Raw genomic sequence first — 24,052 nt, forward strand, 5'->3', positions numbered from 1 at the left:
GGGTGCCTGGCTGGGTGGCAAAAGCCCCAGGCAGAGGCAGACAAAGGTGCCCTGTGCAGGAGTGGCCTGCGACCTGGTTGAGGGTTCCACGTGTTTCCATACCAGGGCCCAGGGGCTTCCAAGAATCACAGTTAGATGTTATTACTTGAAAAGTGTCAGTTTACTTTGTGTTCCTGGAAGCTGTAGTCCAGGAAAAGTGGGGGAAGGTGAGAGAGATCGACAAAGAGCAGGAGAAAGTGCCAGAGAGGGTGATCAAGGAAAGTGGAAAGAAGAGGAGGGGGAGGAAGAGGAAAGGGGGAGCCGGTGATAAAAGGTAAGCAGAGACAGGATGTAGAGAGACCGAGCCCAGGACACTGAGACAGGCTTCAATTAAAGGGCAGACAGCAGGAGCTGGGGATGCTTGCCTCTGAGGAGCTGCCTGGCCACCAGGGCTTTTGGCTTCCTTCAGCCAGAGGTACTCTGCCTCGCCACAAAACACCAAGCAGCGGTTTTCTTAAAAGGCAGGCAGAGCCACAGTGGTGTGGTCATCTTACTGCTCCTTTGAGGTATCTTAGCTCATGTTCCTGGGCCTGGTTGGCCCAGAGAAACAGAGACCCAAACCTCCCCTATGAAGCAGCACCCTTCCTCTTTGCTGCCCAGGGAACCCACACCAACAGGGCAGGAGCAGGCTGCCGTTGTCATGGTGACTGGCATCCTGAGGCCCTGAGCAGATCAGAGTCCTGCCGCCTGAATCCCTGGGATCTTACTATACTGATAATCACCATCCTGGCCAGTGCTGGTGGCCAACTCTTCACACACCAAGAACTCAATCCCATAACACCACCAAGCTGTGACTCCTCGTTTTAATTCATAGAGAAGCCCAGCAGCAGTCCCGTTTTGGAGCCCACATCTTAACCACTACTCTACATTGAAACATTGAAATCAAATGTGGAAACCATCCAGAAAGGCACAGTGTTGAAAGAATGGACATTTTTTTAAGCTGTCTGTTTTATCTCAACTCCCTAAGGTTTCCCTCCCAGTAATGGGAACAAAGCCCTTAAAGCTGTTCTCTGTTCCCAAACAGAGAGTAAAAGAGTAAATTGAGCCTGATAGCCAGATAGTGCTCAAACAGTAGGATTACCAGAAACTATTGACCAGAATCTACAGCCTGTTGTAAAACATTGTGAAACATGTTGTCAGCAAACCCAGACCCCCTTTGAAATTTTCTGGCAGCTTTGTTCCCCCTTTTCCCCCTTTCATGTGCGACCCCTCCCAATGTGTGGTTTCTGCCTTTATAAACCTACAAGATTTTCTGCTAGGGACTCGACTCCTCGAGTTGGGTCCCAGCGCGCTGGAATAAACACCTCTTGCGGTTTGCATCAAGTGACGCCTCCTGCGGTTGATTGGGGTTGCCGTCCATCCATGGGACAGAGTTGGGGTTTCCTTTTTGGGGGCCTTACAGTGTCATGGGAAAGGGCCTAAGGGATTTTTGTCCCTGCCACTTAGAAGCAGTACGACTTAGGGGAAGTTACTGGTTTGTTCAGCGCTGGTTTCCTCATCTCTAAAACTAGAAAAGCAGCTCTGTGGGGTTAAGCTGAGGATTAAAGGAGAGAATATGAACCACTTGGCACACTTAACCACTTAGGCCTTGGCCCAGGCAGCGCTCAATGAAGGTTTTGTCACCTTCCAGCCTAGGCTACTTCCCTCCGGACATGCCCTCATGCTAAGAACTAAAGAGAAGGGATCCTGGCCAGATGGAGAATCATCTGGGTGCCCAGCACTGTGCCCAGGAGCCCACAAGGGTAGCTGTAGAGGTGCCTATGCCCTTGTGAGGGGTGAGGAGTCTGGGCCCTGATCCCACACAGCAGTAACCTCCTCTGCCTCAAGGCTCCCCACCCTGCCCCACCCTCGGCCACTTGCAGGGCCTCCTTGGGTGGGGCAGTCAAGGCAGAGCAGGGCAGGGCTGAGCGAGAGGCAACAGGAGTCACTATCGGCACATCGCAGGGTTGGAGAGAGGTTAAGACTGGCCTTATCAGCGACCAGCCCTGTGCTGAACTGCACTGCCGGCTCTAGGTATGGGCTAGAGAATGGGGCCCTACGCTCACTGCCCAAGCTGTTCCTTCACTGGAATGGCCCTGGAAGCGGGAATGGGAGTGGTCTCTTGGGAATCAGAGAGAGCCATCAGAATTGCTGCCACCAGGTCATCTTGGGCAACCATTTCCCTCCCTATGCCTCAGAGCCCCATCTGTAAAACTGGGGGTGGCAGGCCCCTGGAAGAGGTAACTGGGCTTGAGTCCCTTCCTTCTCTAGAGAGTTAGGAGTCTATGACCTCCTGTGTGGTACCTATGATTACCTCCAGGACTCCAAGTCTGAGCAAAGGGAAGACAGATGCTCCCATAGCCAACTGGTTGGCAGCAGAGCTGGGCGTTTGGGTTGAGTCTCATCCTATATGCCCTGACTTCCCAGGAGGCAAATGGAGGAAAGGTCTGGAGATGCGAAGGAGCTATTGCTAGGTTCTCCATCCCAGGTTCTAAGAGTTTGTGGGTACCTGGTAGCCCTGCAGGCTTGAGGGTCATTCCGTGGCTCTGGCCTAGGGATAGCAGGGTTTCCTGGGTGTGTGGACAGTGGGCCCCATAACTGGGCTCTGATAACACCCCTTGCCTTATCTGGGGGCCAAGGACTGGGAGGGGCACATCTGAGAATCAAGGGCAGGTTCAGCAGAAATGAGGAGGGAGAAGGGAAGGGTGCACCTCGATGAGGCCTCTCAGCTTGGCAAGGAGTCATGAGACTGGCCCAAGGCTTAGGGTAGAGGGTTTGGTAGAGGATGTCAAAGGAAGGAAAGAGCTACGTCTCATGTAACCCTCAGGAAGCAGGGAGCCTGGTCCAAGGGCCTTTCTTAAAGAAATTCTAGGAATCCTAGGCTGGAAGGGAACAGAGAACAAAATCTTCATCCCAGGGCAGGAAGTCATTGCCTTTGGAAAAACCAGGCTCTCTTTTGAGAATCTGGGGGCGATTACATCCTTCCTCAGTGGGGAAACTGAGGTCCATGGTGTCAGAGGAGATGACTCATATCTAGCTTAGGATTTGGAAGGCCCTTGCTGAGACTGAGTGAGTCCCCTGTATACCTGGAGGCAGGGAGCCAATAAGTGCAGTCCTGAACCAGGAAGGATGGCATAGGGGCAGCCAGAGAGGCTGGGCAGGAGGCAGCGTGAACTCCCCAGAGACTGGGGCCTGACCTTGGTGGCCCCTTCAGGATCTAGACTTCCTAAAGCACTCCTCACCCATGAAGTTCCATGATGCACATCCAGGCCTTGGCCCAGGCTCCTGGACCCCTCCCTTCCTCTCTCACCCAGATCCAGGTTATCCAGAGGGTTTTCCTTTGGGAATGAGCTTGGGAACCTCTGGCTTCCCCACTCCTTCTTCCCTGTTGGACAGTGGGGTTGACCCATCCTTCCTGCACACACAGGAGGTGACCCACACAGGTTCGTAGGCACACAACCTAGGCTCAGGGACTCAAAAGGACTCCTCCCCTCCTTCTCTGCCATGTGACCATGAACTTTGGGCTTCCCAGGCAAGAAAGGCTGCTTCAGCTTTGTGCTTAAATGTGGGTGGTAATAACTTCAAATGGGACTCCTGGAGCCATTTACAGTAAGGCCAACTGGGCTGCATTTTCATCTGCACTCTGAACCCCTGCCCAGAGCCCAAGGGTTTCTGAATTGAGCAAGAATAAGATTTGAGAACAGCCTTAAATCCCAAAGGGACTTGGGACCTCAGAGGTACTGGGACAGGGATAGGGGAGTGAGAAGAGTTGGAGTCCCTGGCTCAGAGGGCCAGAGTCAGGGCAGGTGGGTGGGGCTGGGGCTTGACAGGGAGGGGCCTGGGCTTCTAGGGACAGGCGGGGGTGGAAAGGCTGAGGGAAAAGTAGCCTTGTGGTGGGACTCAGTGGTCTGGAGAGCTGGAGAGATGTCCTGCATCATAGGTCACCCAGCTCCTAAGGCTGGTCAGGGAGGATAAGGGGCAGTTCTGACAAACCCCAGAACATGGGCTGATACCAACCTGTATGCGTACACAGACACACACACACACACACACACACACACACACACACACACACACACACACACACACATCTAGGGGGACGTGACATCCTTTTGCCTCTGCCTTCATCACACACCGTGGTTTCACTGAATGCAAGGGTGGAAGGAAGTAGTATGGTTTGTGGCTGTCCTGATACTTCACATGGCAAGATGATTTGGGGTCCTTGATACAAATTCAGAGGCCCCTCTCCCTACTCTGGAAATTCTGAGATATTCACCCTGTGTAGTAGAGAAAATAATCGTGAATCACACCAGCTGCATTCATTGTTTGCCTGCTGTGCACCAGATGAAATACCTCACGTCATCCTCCAACAACCTACTATGAAGGTGATATTATTCCCAGTTCCATAGTCACACAGTTTCATGTGGCCCCTGCCCGAATTTAGGGGCTGCAGACTCAAAGGACCTGGGTTTACCGCAGGGACAGGACCAGAACCAGCACCTGACGAAGCCCAGCAGGAGGAGGAAGGGACCAGGGTGGAACACAGTTGCAGGAAAGATGCAGGAGGAACATCTCCACCCTTCCCACATCTCTGGGATGCCTCAGGCTAGTGACCCTCCCACAGGAGGGCTGGGCCAGAGCCGGTTTTTGAATTCCTGGGCAACGACACCCTCTATAGTCAGATAGGGGTGCTGCAGGGTAAGGCTAGGTCCATCCCCAGGAAGGATGAGAGAAATGCTCAGTGTCTTGCCCAAGGTCAAAGAGCCAGACAGTGTTGGTTCCTGAGCTGCCATCTCCAGACAGCAACACTCTTTCCTCCCAGGAGGGTTCTGTCCCAGCCCCTCAGAGCCCCCCTACCCACACCCCTAGGTTCTCTGAACCTAGAAAAGACACAGAACAGCTATTGGAAGCAGCAAAAAATATTTATGAGAATTTAATAGGCACGGGGGTCTTGGTACTCCCAACAGGGGAGTGAGTGAGGACTCAGGCATGAGAGGCCTCCATGAGGGGCTCAGGGGATGAAGTTCTGCTGCACGTCCTGGCATTGCCGGCTGGGAAGGGGTGAATGGGAGGCTGAGCCTCCCTGGAGGCCTCCCACTGCAGTATCGGGCTGATGGGAAGCTAAACACAGAGTCAGTACATGGGGGCTCTCCCTAACCTCCACCCCACAGCTCACAGTCAAGCCCCTGGGCCCTGGAGGCAGGACAGAGGAGAGGATGGCACCTTGAGGGGCACTGGGTTACCCACCCCACTGCACTCCTGATGCTCCACTCCATATGTTTCACATGGGACTTCAAGTAAAAAATTCTATTAACAAAAAAAAGAAAAGAAAAGAATCTCCTTTAAAACATTATACACTACTGAACTAGTCCAATCCTCATTAATAGCTGAGGAAAGAAACTGAGGCCCAGAAAGGTAAGTGACTGATCCAAGGTCAACCAGAAATTTAGCAGTACAGTCTTTTTATTTATCCAGGGACACCTGGGTGTGCTCTGAAGCCCTGTGACCTGGACCCTACACATCTAGGTTCATAATCCCACTCCTTAAGCTCCAAGGGCTTCAGTTTCAGGGCCAGTCTGACCTCAGGGGCTTCCTCCAACACATGTGTGACCCACAGACACCCCTCTCCCAATGCCCACCCACTACTCCTCACCTCCTGGAAAGCTGCAGCCTCACCACTCCCTGGGGGCCCTGCCCATGTGTGTAGACACCCATAGTTAGAGACCTGGGCCCAGGGAGGTCTGTGGGATGGTGTGGGGAGGAGTATCTTAGAGAGCTCAGGGCCTGCACGGGACTCCACTCGGTTCCTTCCTCCCTCTGCATCCAGGCAGCAGCAGACGTATACCTGAGGAGTGACAGCCAGATGCAAGGGGTCACTACCCACCTTGGCCTGGTCTCCCTGACTACCCTCTTCCCTCAGCTTGGAGCACAGAGCCCAGGGCTCTCATCCAGGAGCCTCATCCAGGCTGCAGTTCCCTCTACCCCATTTCTTGGGGCAAGAATGTAGGAGGGCATGGAAGATGGAAGTCCCCAGAGGCTCCCAGAGTGCCCTGGAGAAAACCCCAGAGCAAAGGAACAGTGAGTATCAGGGTCTGGGAGCTGGGGTAAGGGCGGGGAGAAGACCCAGCTTCACCCACCCCACCAGCCTCAGGATTGCCACTTGAGCTTCTGGTTTACCAACTCGCTTGGGTCCCAGTTGTGCACAAATGGTCAAATACCAGTTGGTGGCACCGTCCTACTCAAAGGGGTTGTTGTCCTGAAGGGATCTTCCCTGGAGGGAGATGGGGGTGGAAGAGGAGCTCAGAACCAGCAGGACTGGGCAAGGCCATCTCCTGGTGACCCTGCCTAAGTTGACCAGCTAATCCAGGGCTCAACCCAGGCCTGTAGCAAGACTCCAAGGGCAGGGAAGCCCAAGAGTGACCCGGGCCTCCCTCCGTTCTGGGCTTCTAGGACATTGACCTCCCTGGACCCACTTGTGAGCCCCTCTCCCCAGACAGTGCTGACACTGCACCTCCTCTCCTGCCTTCCCAGGGCTCCCTTGTCACCCTGCACCTCCCTTTGCAGCATCCTTGCTCTGTCTCCATTTGTCACAAGTCCTTCCACCACGTCCTTCCAGACACCTTTTAAGATCCTCCTGGTGCTGCTCAACTGCTCCAAAGACAGTGTCACCACCTGCTCCCACTTTACTTTCCTATCTCATTGTTTTCTAAAAATGTGCCGTCAGTGAAATTTCCGTATCTGGGAGGCAGTGGCAGTGAGGATGCCCTATCATATTTTCCTTCTCAAAAATCACATGACCCAGGAAAATTTGGGCTGAAGGTCTTCAGTACACAAACTCAACCCTGGACACTGACTGGCTTCTGTTCTCCCTTATGCGACTTGTCCCTCCCCCCACTCCATCCATCAGCCTCAGTCCCTCTCTGGAAGGGCAGGTTGCGACTCACCCCAGCTTCAAGAGCTTTAGCGAGCAAAAGTTCTGTCACAGTGGGAAGTGACCCAGCAGCACCTCTGTCCTGTCACAGTGGGAAGTGACCCAGCAGCACCTCTGTCCACCCCCAACTCTCCCATGGCCCATGCATGAAGACTTTGACCTTCCCCACTATTCTCCACTAGGAGGAACTAGGATTCCACATCAGGACAGCTCTGGAATATCCCACCATGTGCAAAAGCAACAGGAGCCATTGTGCCCTGTGAGGTTCTGCCTCCTTTACGGTGCTCATGACACTTAAGAAACTAGTATCCTGCCAGGCGCAGTGGCACACGCCTGTAATCCCAGTGACTTGGGAGGTGGAGGCAGGAGGATTGCAAGCTCAAAGCCAGCCTTAGCAACTTAGCAAGGCCCTCAGCAACTCAGTGAGATCATATCCAAGATGAAATATAACAAGGATTGGGGATGTAGCTTCAGTGGTAAAGCACCCCGGGGTTCAATCCCTAGTACCAGAAAAAAATAAATTAATAAATGGTAGAGTATTAAAAAATTTATAAAATTTTTAAATTTATAGAAAATAATTTTTGATTAGATGTGTATATAGAAAATGTTGATTGCACATACGGTACAGAAAAATGCTTAAAGGAATGATAATTAGTAAATTTTTAAGAACTGATAGTAAATTTGAATACCTTCCTCTCCTCACATGGAACCCTATCAGATATGAATAGAATCCAAAAGCTCTGAAGCACCCAGACCAGCCTCTCACTGGCTCCACTCAGGGCTTCTGCTCCAATTCTGTGTCTCAAATGCCCTCACACTCCACAGGACCAAAATCAAGTGACATCTTCTTCTTGTCCCATCTTCTGCCCAACTTCCTGCTGCCTCTCCTTCCCCTTATCCCAGGGGGATCAGAGCATCAGGCTTGTCTCTGTTCCTTTCTCTCTTTTCTTTTATCCCCAAATGTTAATTATTTTATTTGTTGGTTCACTCATTTATTGAGATTTCTTTTCTTTGTGTGCTGGGGATTGAAGAAGTAGGGCCTTGCACATGCTAAGCACATGATCAGATACACCCCCAGCCAGAAATATTTCAGGGCATCAAGAATGCCTCAGTCAAGCCAGGCACAGTGGCACACACCTGTAATCCCAGTGACTGTAAGCCCAGAGACTGAGGCAGGAGGATTGCAAGTTCAAGACCAGCCTCAGCATCTTAGTGAGACCCTGTTACAAAATAAAGAATAGAAGGGACTGGGGATGTAGCTCAGTGGTAAAGTGCCCCTGGGTTCAATACCCAGTAGCAAAACAATTAAGTCCAGTCCCTGCACTGGGGGCTGATAGCACAGTGCTAACAGCACGGCCAGCCTACTTTCAGGGTGGTGAGGGCAGCTGCCACAGGAGGCCCTGAGCACCGTGGGGAGTAGCCAGGGGAGCACAGAGAGAGGGTATCATGGGAAAGAGCAGGCAACCCAGCCCACAGCACCAGGTACATGCAGAGGAGAAGCCCAGAGCATTGAGCGCTAAGACATGCAAGAGGGCTGTTCCAGCTGCTTCCTGCTTCAGAGTCTGGTCCAGTCCAGAAAGAGTGGTCTGAGGAAGGCCTGCTGGCTTTGGCCATTGATGACAGCATCACTGTGACAGCAAGGACAGGGACTGGGCTGCTGTGGGCCAGGAAGTGAAGGGTGGGGCTAGTGAGCAAGGTCAGCTCTTTGAGGGAATAAGGCACAGAGGGTACAACAGGTGGAGGGGAGGCCCAGGATGTTAAGGGTAGGGGTTGCCTGGCTTTTAAGATGACCCACAAACACTAAATGACCACAGGGAGGAATGGTAGTAATGTTAACAGCAGCACATGGGGCCTTTTCTGGTACCTGCGCCTGTTCTGTGTGTCTTAGGCAAATTCAACCCACACGTCCCTGTTTTACAGATAGGGAAGCTGAGAGACCAGGTGGCTCAGTAGCTTACCCAAGATCTCCCTGCTGGTGCGTTGTAGAGCTGTGAATTGGACTTACATGGTCTGGCTCTAGAGTCCTTGCTACCAACCACCCTGCAGTGACTCCAGGAGGAGCTGCAGTCAGAACAGAGTAGGGAGGGAATGAAAGTTGGAGCTGGAATCAGTGCCTGACATGGGCGCTGCAAGCAATGGAAAGGAGCCCTGCCTGGTGAGTCCCAGAGTGCAGACCACATGTAGGTCCCTTGAGACTGGGGAAGCTGGATGTGGAGGGCCTCACTCTGAGCAGAGCAGGAAGGGCAGTGGCCTATGGCCTGACCTGGGGCTGGAAGAACCACAGAAATTAGGAATGGTACGATTGTTTTGGAAGACAAATCTGGCAATTTCCTATAAAGTTCTACACAGTTATCTTATGACTCAGCAATGCCACCCCTAAAAATTTACCCTAGAGAAATGAAAGTTTTTGTTCACTTTCCTGTACCCCAATGTTTGTAGCAGCTTTATTTATAACTGCCAAAAATTAACTGGGCACAGCGGCCCATGTCTGTAATCCCAGTGGTTTGGGAGGCTGAGGCAGGAGGATTGCAAGTTCAAAGCCAGCCTTAGCAACTTAAGGAGGCTCTAAGCAACTTAGTGAGACCCTGTCTCAAAATAAAAATAATTTCTTTTTTCAAAAAGAAAACAAAGAGGCCAGGGGAGGGCTGGGAATGCAGCCCAGTGATTAAGCAGCCCTGTGTTCAATCCCTGGTACAAAAACTAAAACAATACAAATTAAAAAATACTGCCAAAAACTAGATACAATGTAAAAACCCTTCAAGTGGTGAATGTATAAATAATCTATAGGGCGTCCATACAATATTACACAGTAATACAAGGAAATAAACTGATATGAGCAACAGCATGGATGAATCTCAACTGCATTGTGCTAAATGAATGAAGTCAGATGAAAAAGCCAACGACTCCATTTACACATGATTCTGGAAAATAACAACAACAACAAAACAACCAAAGAACACAGGGAGAGACATTAACAAAAAAGATGATGAAGGTATTTTCTGGGGTAATGAAACTGGTCTAACCTGGATCATGGTAGAGAATACAGGATGGTATCCATTTGTCAAAATCCCTAACTGCAGACTAAAAGGGTGAATCTTACTATTTGTAAATTATTCCTCAATAAACCACTTAAAAATTTTTTACCATGGTTCCCAGATTTCCACTTCATAAAAACTAAACCACACGCTTGACTTTGGCCATCTTAATCTTGACCCTCAGGGTCAACTTCATTGCTCATGCTACCTTGTGCTTGAATTAGAGCCGTTTCCTCATCATTCCATTAACATCCTACTTTGGGGTTTCCATGCCTTTTTGCAAAGATGTGCCTCTTACAGGAGATGCCCTCCGGTCCTCTGCCTCTTTAAAATCATATCTAGGATGCATAGAGTCGCATGTCCTACTCTACAATGTGGGCATCACCAAACTCTCCGTTTCTTCCAGTATGCAATACCGCTCAGAAGTGAACCCCTCTCAGAGTGTTCCTGATGTTATTCTGACTGCAGGTTGCTTATCAACACAAGTGCACTCACCTCTATACCCATCCCTCAAAAAACACGCAGCCTAGCACACAGTAGGTTGTTCATGCAATGCACCCAGGAGGGAGAATGACCACTGAGTTCCAGGGCAACGAGAGATCTGAGATGCATCTTAATAGGTGGTTCTGGAAGGACTTGTGAGGCACCACCAGGGCCAGGGGCAGAGGAGAAAGTTCAGAAAGTGCTGAGTAGCAGAGGTGCCAGATGCTTCCAACACAGCCGGGTACTACACACATGCACTCGGTCCCTCCCGCTAACATTGCTCATAGATGTGGCCTGGGTTAGCAGGAGCTGAATGAGTGGCAGCAGGAGGCCCCAGGCGGGTGGAGTGCAGGCTAAAAAGCCAAGCCGACAAAGGGTTCTTCACTGGCCCCGCCCCTCAACCCGACTCCGCCCTCCCTGGCCCCGCCCTAGCTAGCCTGCCCACCCACTTCTCCTCTCCAGACTGGACAGGTAGCCCAGTCCACCCAAGCGAAACCCCACTCCTCCGCGCTGTTGTCCCGCCTGTCCCTTTCAACCTCATTATCCCGCTCCGTGACCCTGCTAGATTCTACACTCCACAGTCCATCCTACCTCGCCATCTCCCTGACCCCACTGGTCTTCAACATGTCCTTCACAGTTTCTCCCTCTAGCTCCGCCCACGTAAGCCCCTCCTCCTTCGGTTACCCCGCCCCTTGGCTGTCCGCCTCTCCCTCCCCACAACCTGTGCCTTTCCTAGGTTGGGCCCTTGGGACTGTGCGGATACGCCATGGCATTGTCCAGGGAGAAGAGCATGTGTCTTGTGCACAGGAGAAATATCATTGCAGGTAGCCAGCAGGGCACCAGGTAGAGGAACAGAGACATGAGCAGCAGCAGGAAGATGGGGAAGTTGTGATGACCAATGCAATTACTGACCCACTTGCAGTGGTGGTCAAACTCCTAGGGGAAAAGAGACAGGCCTGGAGGATCTATCTGACCTAGCCTCCATCACCCCCAAATCTTGAGGCCTCTCCCAACCCGGCCCTCTAGGCCTCCTGCTCTTACACAAGGGCTCCCATCTCCAGGGAGAAACTGGCATTTCCATTGTTAGAGCACAGTTAGGACACCATGGCTCATCAGGTCACTTGTCATGAGTGAGGTCTTTAGAGACAAGATCTGCCTGGTGTCACTTTGAGCAGGATTTAGAATAACTCTGGGCCTCTATTTTTCTCAGACACTAGGTAAGGATGAAAAGAACCCCCTTGCCCAGCTAGCCTTCTGCACTTGTAAACCTGTGCAGGGTGTGCACATGGGAGAAGATCACTCAGAACCCAGGAAACCCTCCAACTGGGACACCCAGAGGTGGACAGGCAAAGATCCCTAGAATGGGACAGTAGCTGGCATAAGGGTCTGGGTATCTCATATCAGCAAACCAGGGGATGGGACAGGCACTGCCCTCCCTTCCCCTGAGTTCACCAGGCTCGGCACAGATGTGATGCCTTTGCATGTCAGCACCTGTGCAAGCAAGGCCAGCCTCTCAGGACAGGTGCAGACCCAGAGACGATGACATATGTCAGTGACCAAGGAGTGGCTGAGAGTCACTTCTTTTGGCAGTCTGGGAAGAAGGTCTCATACCTACCCATGACCCACTTATGATGGAGGTTCCTGGTCCTGTTCAGGTGCCCGGGATGGGTTGGTGAGTGGACAGGGAGGAGGAGTACTCACCTCCACACAGGTATTGCACGAGCGACAGTGGAAGCTCTGGGGTGGGCAGTGGAAGCATCACTTTGGACACCACTGCAGGTGGATGGCCCTGCAGTTCATCTTGGGGTCCTCTTCAAAGGAGCCTGGCATGGGAAGAGGTTTGAGCAGTGGCAGGTCCTTCCCTCACTCTGATTCTCAGGCATCCCCATAGCATCACTGGGCAACAAGAAGCATGGGGAGAGAGTGGGCAAGGGAAGCCCGGTCCCTACTGAGCAAGCCAACCACTCAGGTGGGCTGGTAGCCAAAGAGAAGGCTTTTCCAGCCAGAAGAGCTCTACATGCGGCTCCAGCCTTTGGAATAGTCGTGTGTGAAATGGGAAGGAAGGAAGAGTGAAGTGTGTGGTTTGGAAGAGCCTGATGGCCTCTCTTGCCAGCCTGTCCAGTCCCCCTTCTAAAGTAACTGGAAAACCTCCAGGATTCTGTTTTCACACCTCAGTGGCTTGGGAAAGGAAGTGCCAGGTCCTAAGTATGATGACATGGAGAGAAGGGATCCTGCGGCCATCGGTGGGGTTAGCACTTTAGAAATCACCCCTGTAGGCATCAGCCTTTGGGGTGCCATCTCCTTCCAGGGGTCTAAGGCCTTACCTCGATGCAAGATACCAGGATCTGAGAAATTGAGAGCAATCAGGCTGCAGAAAGTGAGTATAAAGAGAAGGCCCGTCACCATGGGAAAGACCCACTCCCCATTCTCAGCCAGTCACCTGCAACTGAAACCAGAGCCAGACTCAGTTCTAGTCTGGGGCAACCCAGAGCTCCCCATGAGGCCTGGCTCACCTGAGGTAGGATGCATAGACCTTAAGGACAGGTGTAAATATCCAGGCTAGAGACAGACCATGGAGACTCCACCCAATGTCACCAGCTTTACCAGCCACCTGAGTTCCCTAAGGGCTTCAGGCACTCTAGACCTCTGTGCTTCTAACTATACATCCTTCTTTCCCCTCCTGACCCTCTCTCTCCATTTCCCTTCTTCTGCACTATCATGGTCTATTTTCCCTTCTTTTTCAAAGAAACCTGACAATGTGCATGAAAGACTCACAGGAAGGAAAAGAAGAGGCCAGTGAAAGTGACCAGCAGCACTGCATTAAATGCAGCAAACAGGCTTAGGACAAACCAGGACCATCTAAATGGGGGTTGGGGGTGGGGGCGGACATGACATCCTTTGAGAAAGGCATGGCAAGGCATCCTGTTCTCAGAGAAATGAGAGATACCAGAACCCTTTTCTGGGTTGGCATCCAGACTGCCATGATTGTTGCAGGGAAGGGAAGAAGTATCAAGTGTGACATCACAGAGGTTCCAGAATGGGGGCTTGGCTGCTTCCAGTGACTTCTGAGAGCAACGACCCCCCCACCCCACATATACACACATTGCAGACTGGGACATCCTGCTCTTACATGTTGGCTTTGTTGGAGCTTGTGATGATGTGGATGTGGTTTGTCCTTCAAGAGTTCATAGGCTGCAGGCTTGGTCCTCAGCGTGGAAGTGTTGAGGTGGTAGAACCTGTAAGAGGTGGGGCCTAGTGTGAGGTAATTCAGTCACTGAGGGTGATGCCCTCGGAAGGGAGTCATGTACTTCTCATGGGCAACCATCAGATCCTGTGAGAATGGGTTGTTATAAAAAGAGCAAGACTGGTACCTCCCCAGGTTTCTGGCCATGCAGTCTCTACCCCTTGCATTTTCTTCCACCATGATTTCATTTACCATGTTGTGGTGACCCTTACCAAAGGTCAGTCCCAGGGGTTGCCAAATCTTGGACTCTGAGCTAAATAACCTCATCTATTTATAAAGTACCCATTCTCAGGTATTTGGTTAGAGCAACAGAAAGCAGGCTAATACAGAGACCATGCAGAGAAAATGGCATGGGGAGAATTTGACTGATTCTCATCACCTTTCAAACCCAGTGCTAATTGAAGCTGACAGTGCTCAGTGCTTATCCTATCTCCACTTCTTCCATTTTGTTGTAACCAAGTTCCAGTTTGGGGAAGGAGGTAGCAATCTACCCAACTAAATAACTTCCCAGTTTCCCTCATTTCCAGGGTGGGTTTTATGACACAGTTCTTGTTAAAGAGACATGTGCAAATGTCTATGGAGGATTTCTGGGACAGTTTTTGTCTTTTCAATCAAAGGGAAGATGATGCAGTTGGCAGAGCTCTGCCCCCCGCTTTCTGTCTTGAAGCTAGATCTGCTGCTGGGGTGCCACCTGGGACCCTTTAGATAACAAGTCATGCTATCCTGACATGATTGTGACATTGTTGAGTCCCTGTCCTATCTCTCACTTGCCTCCCCGTGAGCTGCACATATGAGAAGATAACTGGGTTTCTATTACACTGACTTATGTCATTGTATCGGCTACTGAGCCCCTGAGACCTTCTGTGTTTGGTGGATTCTTCCCATATAGGTCTTGGTGAGGGGTAGAAACCATTTTCCCATCCCAATTAGAGCTGAACATGGCCAAATACTGTGACTTTTCTTGCAGTGATTACAGAGGCCTGTGATTCAGGTGACATCAATTTCACTCTAGAACTGCTACCAGCAACTGACTGTGAAGTTTGTGCTGAGATGCAGCAACTGCACAGATGTCCAATGCCCGTATGTAGTGCCCCCCTTTTGTTGGACTGGGGATTGAACCCAGGAGCACTGAGCTACATCCCCAGCCATTTTTATTTTGAAACAGGGTCTCACTAAGTTGCTGAGGCTGGCTTTAATCTTTCTGCCTAACCTCCCAAGTTGCTGGGATTACAGTTGTGTGCCACCAGGCCTGGCCAAGAAAATGAAATTGCTTAAAAATAGAAAAGGACTGGTAGCATTAATCAGTGGTAGAGTACTCCCTACATGTTCGAGGCCCCCATGTACAGGGGGGAAGGAAGGGGAAGGAGAAGGGAAAGGGAAAGAAAGTAAAAGATTCCTGGTCAGCTGGGCTCAGTGGCATGTGCCTATAGGCTCATCTCAGGAGGATGGCAGGAAGATCACTTGAACCCAGGATTTTAGAACCAACCTGAAGGAGGACCCAGTATCTAAAAAAAAAAAAAAGTTCCCTGATCAACACACAATTATTACCGTATTTTCTTGTCCCTTGAGAACATGCTTTCTTCATGATTCTCAGACTAAGAGGTTAAAGTCCATGTAGTGAGAATTGTAATGTCTTATAATGTGATTGATAATGATTGATATAATATATATATATGTATATATAAATATTGATACTGGAAATTGAACCCAGAGATGCTTTAGCACTGAATTACATCCTCAGTCCTTTTTATTTTTTATCTTAGGCAGGGTCTTGTTCCATTGCTGAGACCAGCCTTGACCTTGCTGACCTCCTGCCTTAGCCTCCCAGTTGCTGGGATTACAGTTCTGTGGCACCGCATCCCATGCAATAAGATTATATTTTAAATGTTAAATTTTAAAGCTTTTTATATTTTCATTTGTCATAATTTAAAAACTGTATGTATGAGTGCATATTTAAAATACCTACATTCTGAAATATGTTTAAATTAATTTTTAAAAGTTGTATGTATACTGGGAAGAGAGAGTTAGTATCCTGGAAGAAGAATGATCCTTGAATAACAATTTGATTTTAACATGATGCAGTAAAATGTTATTATCTGTCTGGGTGTGATAGCACATACATGTAATCCTGGCGACTTGGGAGGCTAAGGCAGGAGAATGGCAAGTTTAAGGTCAGCCTCAGCTATTGAACAACACCCTGTCTCAAAATAAAAAATAAAATGGACTTTAGCTGTACCTCAGTGGTAAGCACCCCTGGGTTCAGACTCCAGTACCAAAAAACAACAACAGAAAAAAAAAAAACCCAAAAAATTATGATTTGCTTTCTCCCTATTGTTTCTCCCTATTTGCTATCTCCCTGTGGTTGAGAGTTATTACCTCACCTACCCTATATAGTGCGGCCTATGATTTTTGCTGTTTTTTTGGAAATTTTTATGACCATAGACAATTATAAGAATATGAATAGAACAGTAGGAGATACCTTGCATCTGAAGAGACTGAAAATGCCGAATGTCATGTGACCTTGGGCTCTGGCATGTAGAGAGGATCACCAGCCTGATTCATCACTGGTATACACTGCCAGCGGGTCTTATCATCAGGCTCCTGACTCTTACCTGGTGACACTCTTTGATCTTTCTGTTTTCTGACACTGGACCCCAAATTCAGAATAATAAAACTGACCTCATGTCTTTTTACTGGTAGATAGCACCAGAGGCTCCCTCCCTCCCCTCCTGATCCATGGCAAAGCCCTCTCAAACACCTGGAACACTTAACAAATACTTGTTTTGTTTTGGGGGTGCTCAATCACTGAGCCACATCCCCAGCCGTATTTTGTATTTTATTTAAAGACAGGGTCTCACCGAGTTGCTTAGTGCCTCCCTTTTGCTGAGGCTGGCTTTGAACCCTCCATTCTTCTGTCTCAGCCTCCGGAGCGCTGGGATAACCAGCCTGCACCACGGGCACATGGCTTACCAAGTACTTGAATGGAAAAACAAATGACTATGCTAACACTTTTTTAGCCAAACTCTATTAATAGATGTTTAGGTTGAGTCATCTTTTTCACAGTTATAATACTGAAATAAGGATTCCTGTTAATCTACTTTTACCTGTGTCTCCAATTATTTTCTTAGAATAGCATCCTAGTGATTGAATTTTGGATCAGTAAATGCAAACATTTAAAACACCTCCATAATTTGCAAGATGCTTTGCAGAAAAATTTTCAATTGGACTGTATTCTGATATCAGGGGTGGGGACCACTACCATCCTTGCACCTGGTCTTCCCACACCTCACTGGGGCCTTACAAGGGGTAACCACATGCTCTACCACTGAGCTCTATTTCCAGTCCATTGAAGCAAGTTTAACACAATTTTTATTTATTTATTTATTTTGTGGTGCTGGGGTTTGAACCCAGGGCCTTGTGGATGTGAGGCAAGCTCTCTACCAACTGAGCTGTATCACCAGAATTCTGATGCATGTACAGAAAGTTGGTGGTGTGGGGGGTTAATACCACAACCTGCTGGTCTTCCTCCATTTACTGCTCCACCTCAGTCCTCTCTGCTGATGCTCCCTCCTCTGCCTAACCTCCAACTATTGGAGTACCCAGGGCTCTTCTTCGTTCTACTCCACTAACCAAATGATCTCATTCTGTCCACGGTTTAACTACTTATCCATGTGCTTTTAGTCTCCAAATCAATGTCTGTGGCCTTGATCTCCCCCTGAATGCCAGAGTCATGCTTCCAACTACTCAGACTGCATGTACACGTGGTTCCTAATAGGTAGCTCACATTTAACCCTTCCAGAGCCAGTCCCTGGATTCCTTGCTCCCAAAACATCCTGCTCCAAAAGTATTCTTCATCTCAGTAATTAAGACCAGAATTCATTCTATTGTTCAAATCAAAACCCTGGAGTCAGGTTTTATTGGTCAGATCTTCACTGCCATGACCAAAATACCTGAGAAGAAATACTTAGAGGAAAAGTGTATTTGGGGCTCACCGTTTCAGAGGTTCAGTTCACAGTCAGCCAATCCCACTGATTCCATTGATCTGAACCCAAGGTGGGGCAAAATATCATGATGGAAGTGGGTGGCAGAGGAAAACTGCTCAGCTCATGGCAGCCAGGAAGAAGAGAGGGAGAGGGAGAGGGAGAGAGAGAGAAGAGGGAGGAAAAGGGCCAGGGACAGACCTGTTACCAAAGCCATATTCCCAGTGACTCACCTCCTCTAGTCATTTCCCACCTGCCTACAGTTATCACCTAGTAGTCCATTCAGCTATCAACGGATTAATCCAGCCAATGGATTAATTCACCTGTGAGGTATGAGCTCTAATCAAACCTCACCTCCGAACCTCACTGCATTCGGGATTATGCTTCCCCAACATGAACTTTCCAAGGGACATTCTAGATCCAAACCTTAACACAGGAGGATTGTTTGCCTGGGGAACATAGTGAGACCCTGTCTCAAAAACAAAATAAACAAAAACATAAATAAACAAATTCCTTTGCAGTCTCACCAGGTTCCTGTATTTATCTCACATGCCATATCTGATCCATCAACTCCACCTTCAAAATACAACCTGCCAGTCCCAGACACCATCCTGTCTTGCCTGGATATTTTAATAATCTCCTGACTGACCTGTGTTGCTTTTGCCCTTGACTCTTAGTAGACTCTGTTCCAAACATTAGCCAGTGCTTCTTTTAAAACTGAGATCAGAATTTCAGCTCAGAACCCTCCAAAGGCTTCCTGTGTCCCTCAGAGTTAAGTCCAAGGTTGTCACCAGGACCTTCAAGGCCTACTTGACCTGGCCCAGCTAACTTTCAGATGGCATTTCCTAACATGCTCACCCTTGCTCACTCCACACCAGCCAGGCACAGTGGTCTCTGTGATTAATCTCTTCAAGTACACCTGCATATTCCAGCCCTGGGTCCCTTTACTGTTCTCTTTTCCTGAATTTCCCACCACAAATATTCACAGTGCTTGCTCTTCACTTCATTGAGTTCTACCTTCTGCCATTGAGGGAAAACAAGTCTATCCATCTTTTCTGTCAAACCAGAGAAACTCTGTTCTAACACCCTCACTTCTTGACTGCCATTTTTTAAAATTTATTTTTATTGTAAACAAATGGGATACATGTTGTTTCTTTGTACATGAAGTAGAGACATACCATTTGTGTAATCATACATTTACCTAGGGTAATGGTGTTTGATTCATTCTGTTATTTTTTCCTTCCCCCCCATCCCTCCCACCACTCTTTTCCCTCTATACAGTCCCTCCTTCCTCCATTCTGGCCCCCCTCCCACCCCCCATTATGTGTCATCATCCGCTTATCAGCGAGATCATTCGTCCTTTGGTTTTTGAGATTGGCTTATCTCTCTTAGCATGATATTCTCCAATTTGACTGCCATTTTTTTACAATGACTGCCTATCTTTTAAAAATCTGTACTTCCCCATCCTTCACTTCCTTTTAAGTGTGCATACCAAAAGGCATTCAACTGGAGAAAACTTTCCCACCACATGAGAACAAACAGAAGTAGGTGAGGTAGACATAGAAGGGCTTAGGCAGCCAGGACAAGATGGCGAGTGAGGGGCATGGCCAAACAAAGGACCATGGAGAATGTCTTCCGGTAAGGTCAATTTCCTGCTTGATGAGAGCGCTGGTGGACACAGGTGGGGGACCCAATCAGACAGACACTTCCATGCTTATGCGCCTAAGTGAAGGATCCAATAGAAAAACAAAACAGACGTGTGGACACAGGAGGCACCAATCAATAATAATGATGAGTGCGTAGACAGGGGAGGGGATAAGGAAAGGGGGAAATTTCAGAGACCATAAAAAGAACAGGCCAAAATTCCCTCCACCAGAATCCCAGTTCTGGGGCCCCTTCTCTCAGAGTAGTCTATCTCTGTATCTCTATCTCTTTTCATTAAACCTACTTCTTGCTTGCTTCTCTGTGTCCTGTTCTTCAATTCTTTGCAGAATGGAGACAACAAACCCAGTATCCCTAGACCAAAAGGCATTCAGCCCAACAGAATTTTCCCACCACAAGACAACAAAGGGAGGTGGGGACAACTGAAGTTGTATTTCTTTAAACAACCCAACAGGAGACAGTGCAGTCAGACCCAACCAAAGAGCCCTGGCAAAGCGTCCCTTTCCTCAGTAGCTGTTTACACCAAAGATTGTGTGGTCAGTTTGGACCAATGGGCTGCAGCCAAGCACCCTTGAGTCAAGGATAAAAACTGAGCTGACTGCCTGCTGGGCACATCTGCTTTCAATTTTGATTATTGTGTGTCCTTCTCCAAGTAGAAGTCAAAATCTTGCTTTGTTGGCAGAACTGATTAGTCTCCAAGTGTTTATTTCAGCTCCTAAGGGACCCCCAGTATTTCCAACACCATATGGTAGATACATACATAAGAATGTGCTTACACATGCACACATGCAGGTACTTGGTGTGTTGTGTTATTCTAACTTCCCTGAATCTAGAACAGTGCCTGGCACAGAATATGTACTTAGTAATTCATCACATCAATAGACTTAAAGACGAGAATCATGATTATCTCAATAGATGCAGAGAAAGCATTTGACAAAATACAGCACCACTTCATGTTCAAAACACTAGAAAAACTAGGGATGGTAGGAACATACCTCAATATTGTAAAAGCTATCTATGCTAAGCCCATGGCCAACATTATTCTAAAGAGAGAAAAAATGAAAGCATTCCCTTTAAGAACTGGAACAAGACAGGGATGTCCTCTTTCACCTCTCCTATTCAACATCATCTTTGAAACTCTAGCCATAGCAATCAGACAGATGAAAGAAATTAAAGGAATACAAATAGGAAAAGAACTCAAACTATCACTATTTGACGAAAACATGATTATATATTTAGAAGATCCAAAAAATTCCACCAGAAAACTTTTAGAACTCAATGAATTCAGCAAAGTAGCAGGATATAAAATCAATACCCATAAATCAAATACATTTCTATACATAGCAACAAATCCACTGCACAAGAAATTAGGAAAACTGCCCCATTCACAATAGCCTCAACAAAAATAAGATACTTGGGAATCAATCTAACAAAAGAGGTGAAGACCTCTACAATGAAAACTACAGAACATTAAAGAAAGAAATTGATGAAGACCTTAGAAAATGGAAAAATTTCCCATGCTCTTGGATAGGCAGAATTAATATTGTCACAATGGGCATACTTCCAAAAGTGTTATATAGATTCTATGCAATTCCTATTAAAATCTCAATGACATTTCTCATATAAATTGAAAAGGCAATTATGAAATTCATTTGGAAAAATAAGAGACACAGAAGAGTCAAAGCAATCCTTAACAAGTAGAGTGGAGCAGGAGGCATCACACTACCAGACTTCAAACTATACTACAGAGCAACAGTAACAAAAATGGCATGGTATTGGCACCATGATAGACATGTAGACCAAAGGTACAAAATAGAAGACACTGAGACAAACCCACATAAATATGGTTATCTCATATTAGACAAAGGTGCCAAAAATATACATTGGAGAAAAGATAGCCTGTTAACAAATGGTTCTGGGAAAACTGGAAACCCATATGTAACAAAATGAAATTAAACCTCTATTTTTCACCCTGCACAAAAATTAACTCAAAGTGGATGAAAGACTTAGACACTAGAACAGAGACCCTGTGCCTAATAGAAGAAAAGGTAGGCACAAATCTTTATCATGTTGGCTTAGAACTTGACCCTTAACAAGACTCCTAAAGCAAAAGAAGTAAATTAAGAATCAATAAGTGGGATGGATTCAAATTAAAAAGCTTTTTCTCAGCAAAGGAAACAATCAATAATTTGAAGAGAGAGGCTATATAATGGGAAAAAAATCTTTACTACATGCATCTCAGAGCACTTATCTCCAAGATATATAAAGAACTCAAAAAACTTAACACCAAAAAACAAATAACCCAATCAACAAATGGGCTAAGGAACTGAACAGACACTTCACAAAAGAAATATAATCAATCAACAAACATATGAAAAAAGTATTCATCATTTCTTGCAATTAGAGAAATGCAAAACAAAATTGCTCTAAGATTTCATGTCACTCCAATCGGAATGGCAATTATCAAGAATACAAGCAATAATAAGTGTTGACGAAGATGTGGGGGAAAAGGTAGACACATACGTTGCTGGTGGGACTACAGATTGGTGCAACCACTTTGGAAAGCAGTATGGAGATTCCTAAGAAAACTTGGAATGGAATCACCATTTGACCCAGCTATCCCACTCCTCAGTTTATACCCAAAGGACTTAAAATCAGCACACTACAGTGATACAGCCACATCAATGTTTATAGTAGCTCAATTGACATTAGCTAAACTATGGAACCAACCTAGGTTCCCTTCAACAGATGAATGGATAAAGAAAATGTGGTACATGTATACAATGGAATATTACTCAGTCTTAAAGGAGAATGAAATTATGGCATTTGCAGGTAATTGGGTGGAACTGGAGACTATCAGGCTAAGTGAAATAAGCCAATTCCAAAAAATCAAAGGCCGAATGTTTTCTCTGATAAGCCAATGCTGATCTGTAGTGGGGGATGGGTAGGGAAGAATGAAGGAATTTTGGATTGTACAGAGGGGAGTGAAGGGAGGGCTGGCACAGTGGGGATGGGAAGGTCGGTAGAATGAGACAGACATTATTATCCTATATACATGTATAATTTTTTTTAAAAAAGCATCACTGTCAAAAAAAGATAATGAAAAATTTTTAATACCATATATTACTTTACTAAGATTACTCTGAAATGCCCTCATTTTTCTGTTCCCAAATGAAACTAATGTGTACTTACTGAGAATAAAAAAAAAAAAGAATATGTACTTAGTAAACATTTGTTCAGTGGGAGAATGAACGAATATGCCAGCACACAAGCCAAGCTCTAGCAACAGACATTTAGGTTGGATCCATCTTTTTTTACTGCTATATACCATAACAAGGATTCTTAAAAATTTATTTTTGCCTATATCTACAATTATTTCCTTAGAATAGAATCCTAGTGATTGGATTTTGGATTCATGAATTTAAATATTAAAACATCTTTTGCAAATAAACACAAATGGCCAATAAATATGTGAAAAAAATGAACAGAATCTCTAGCAATCAGGGAAATGCAAATCAAAAGTGCACTATTTCATCTGACTCCAGTCAGAATGGCAATGATCAAGAATAAAAACAATGATAAATGCTGGCAAGGTTGTTGATGGTACTGCAGACTGGTAAAACTACTCTGGAAAACAGTATAGAGATTCCTCAAAAAACTGGGGATGGAACTACCATATGACTTAGCTATCCCACTCCTTGGTATTTCCCCCAAATATCTAAAATCAGCATAATATAGCGGTACAGTCACCTCAATGTTTATAGCAACACAGTTCACAATAGCTAAACCTCAGATGTCCATCAGTAGATGAACAGAAATTGTGATATATATATATGTGAAATTGTGAGATATATATGAGATATGAAATATGAATTTATATATGAGATATGAAATTGTGAGATATATATATATATGAGAGAGAAAGCGAGCAGTATCTACTCAGTCATAAAAAGGAATGAAATCATGGCATTTTTTGGTAAACGGATGATAATAGAGGATATCATGCTAAATGAAATAAGCCAAACTCCGAAATTCAAAAGTCGAATGTTTTCTCTCAAGTGTGGAAGCTAGAGTAATATAAGACAAAAGGGGAGGGAAGGATGAAATAACATAAAGAACCAATCAAATATAAATTAATAAGCAAAAGAAAGTCTAGTAGAGTAGAAGAAGAAGAAGGGGAGAGGGAGAGGGAGGAGGAGGGAAAAGGGGGATGAAACAGGGGAATCATAAATTGAAATCAATTTCCATGAATGTATGAGTTTGTCAGGATATACCCAACTACTATGTATAACTATAAAGCTCTAACAAAAATAAAATAAATTAAAACACCATTTGCATAATTTGTAAGATGCTTTCCAGAAAGCTTGTACAAGTTTTCAACCCTGTTATGAGAATACTTATAATACTAATACTGCAATTGAATATTAGTGCAAAATATTTTTTCCAATTTTATAGGTGACTAATGGTAACTTGATCTTTTGATTTAATTTGTTACTTATGAAATTTAATATTTTATATACCCACAAGTCACTTTGTTATTTTGTTTTGTGAGTTGCCTGTTTATATTTTTTGCCTGCTCAAGTTGGGGTTTTCTTTTTTTTTTATCGTGGTAAATATACCTAACATGGAATTTACCACTTCAACCATTTATAAGCGTCTGGTTCTGCAGCATGAAGTACCTTCACATTGTTAGGCAACC

General features: G+C 46.6%; 1 protein-coding gene and 1 long non-coding RNA gene across 6 annotated transcripts in view; one reads left to right on the forward strand and one right to left on the reverse strand.

Annotated features, from left to right (window-relative positions):
• Positions 1–24,052, forward strand: part of SLC51A (solute carrier family 51 member A) — a 120,059-nt gene that overhangs the window by 32,242 nt on the left and 63,765 nt on the right. The window lies entirely within an intron of this gene.
• On the reverse strand, positions 4,436–16,707 carry LOC306637994. Of its 5 annotated transcripts, none has more exons than XR_013757334.1 (5): positions 13,598–16,707; positions 12,792–12,913; positions 12,169–12,290; positions 5,672–6,289; positions 4,436–5,325 (listed from the first exon to the last, which is right to left on the reverse strand). It is a non-coding gene; the product is annotated as an uncharacterized lncRNA (long non-coding RNA). The 5 variants fall into 5 exon arrangements; XR_013757335.1 differs by having other exon boundaries at positions 5,672–5,863; positions 6,196–6,289; positions 12,792–16,707; XR_013757336.1 differs by having other exon boundaries at positions 12,792–16,707.

The sequence above is a fragment of the Sciurus vulgaris genome, assembly GCF_902686455.1.
Source record: "Sciurus vulgaris genome assembly, chromosome: 10".
NCBI classification, from domain to species: Eukaryota; Metazoa; Chordata; class Mammalia; order Rodentia; family Sciuridae; genus Sciurus; species Sciurus vulgaris.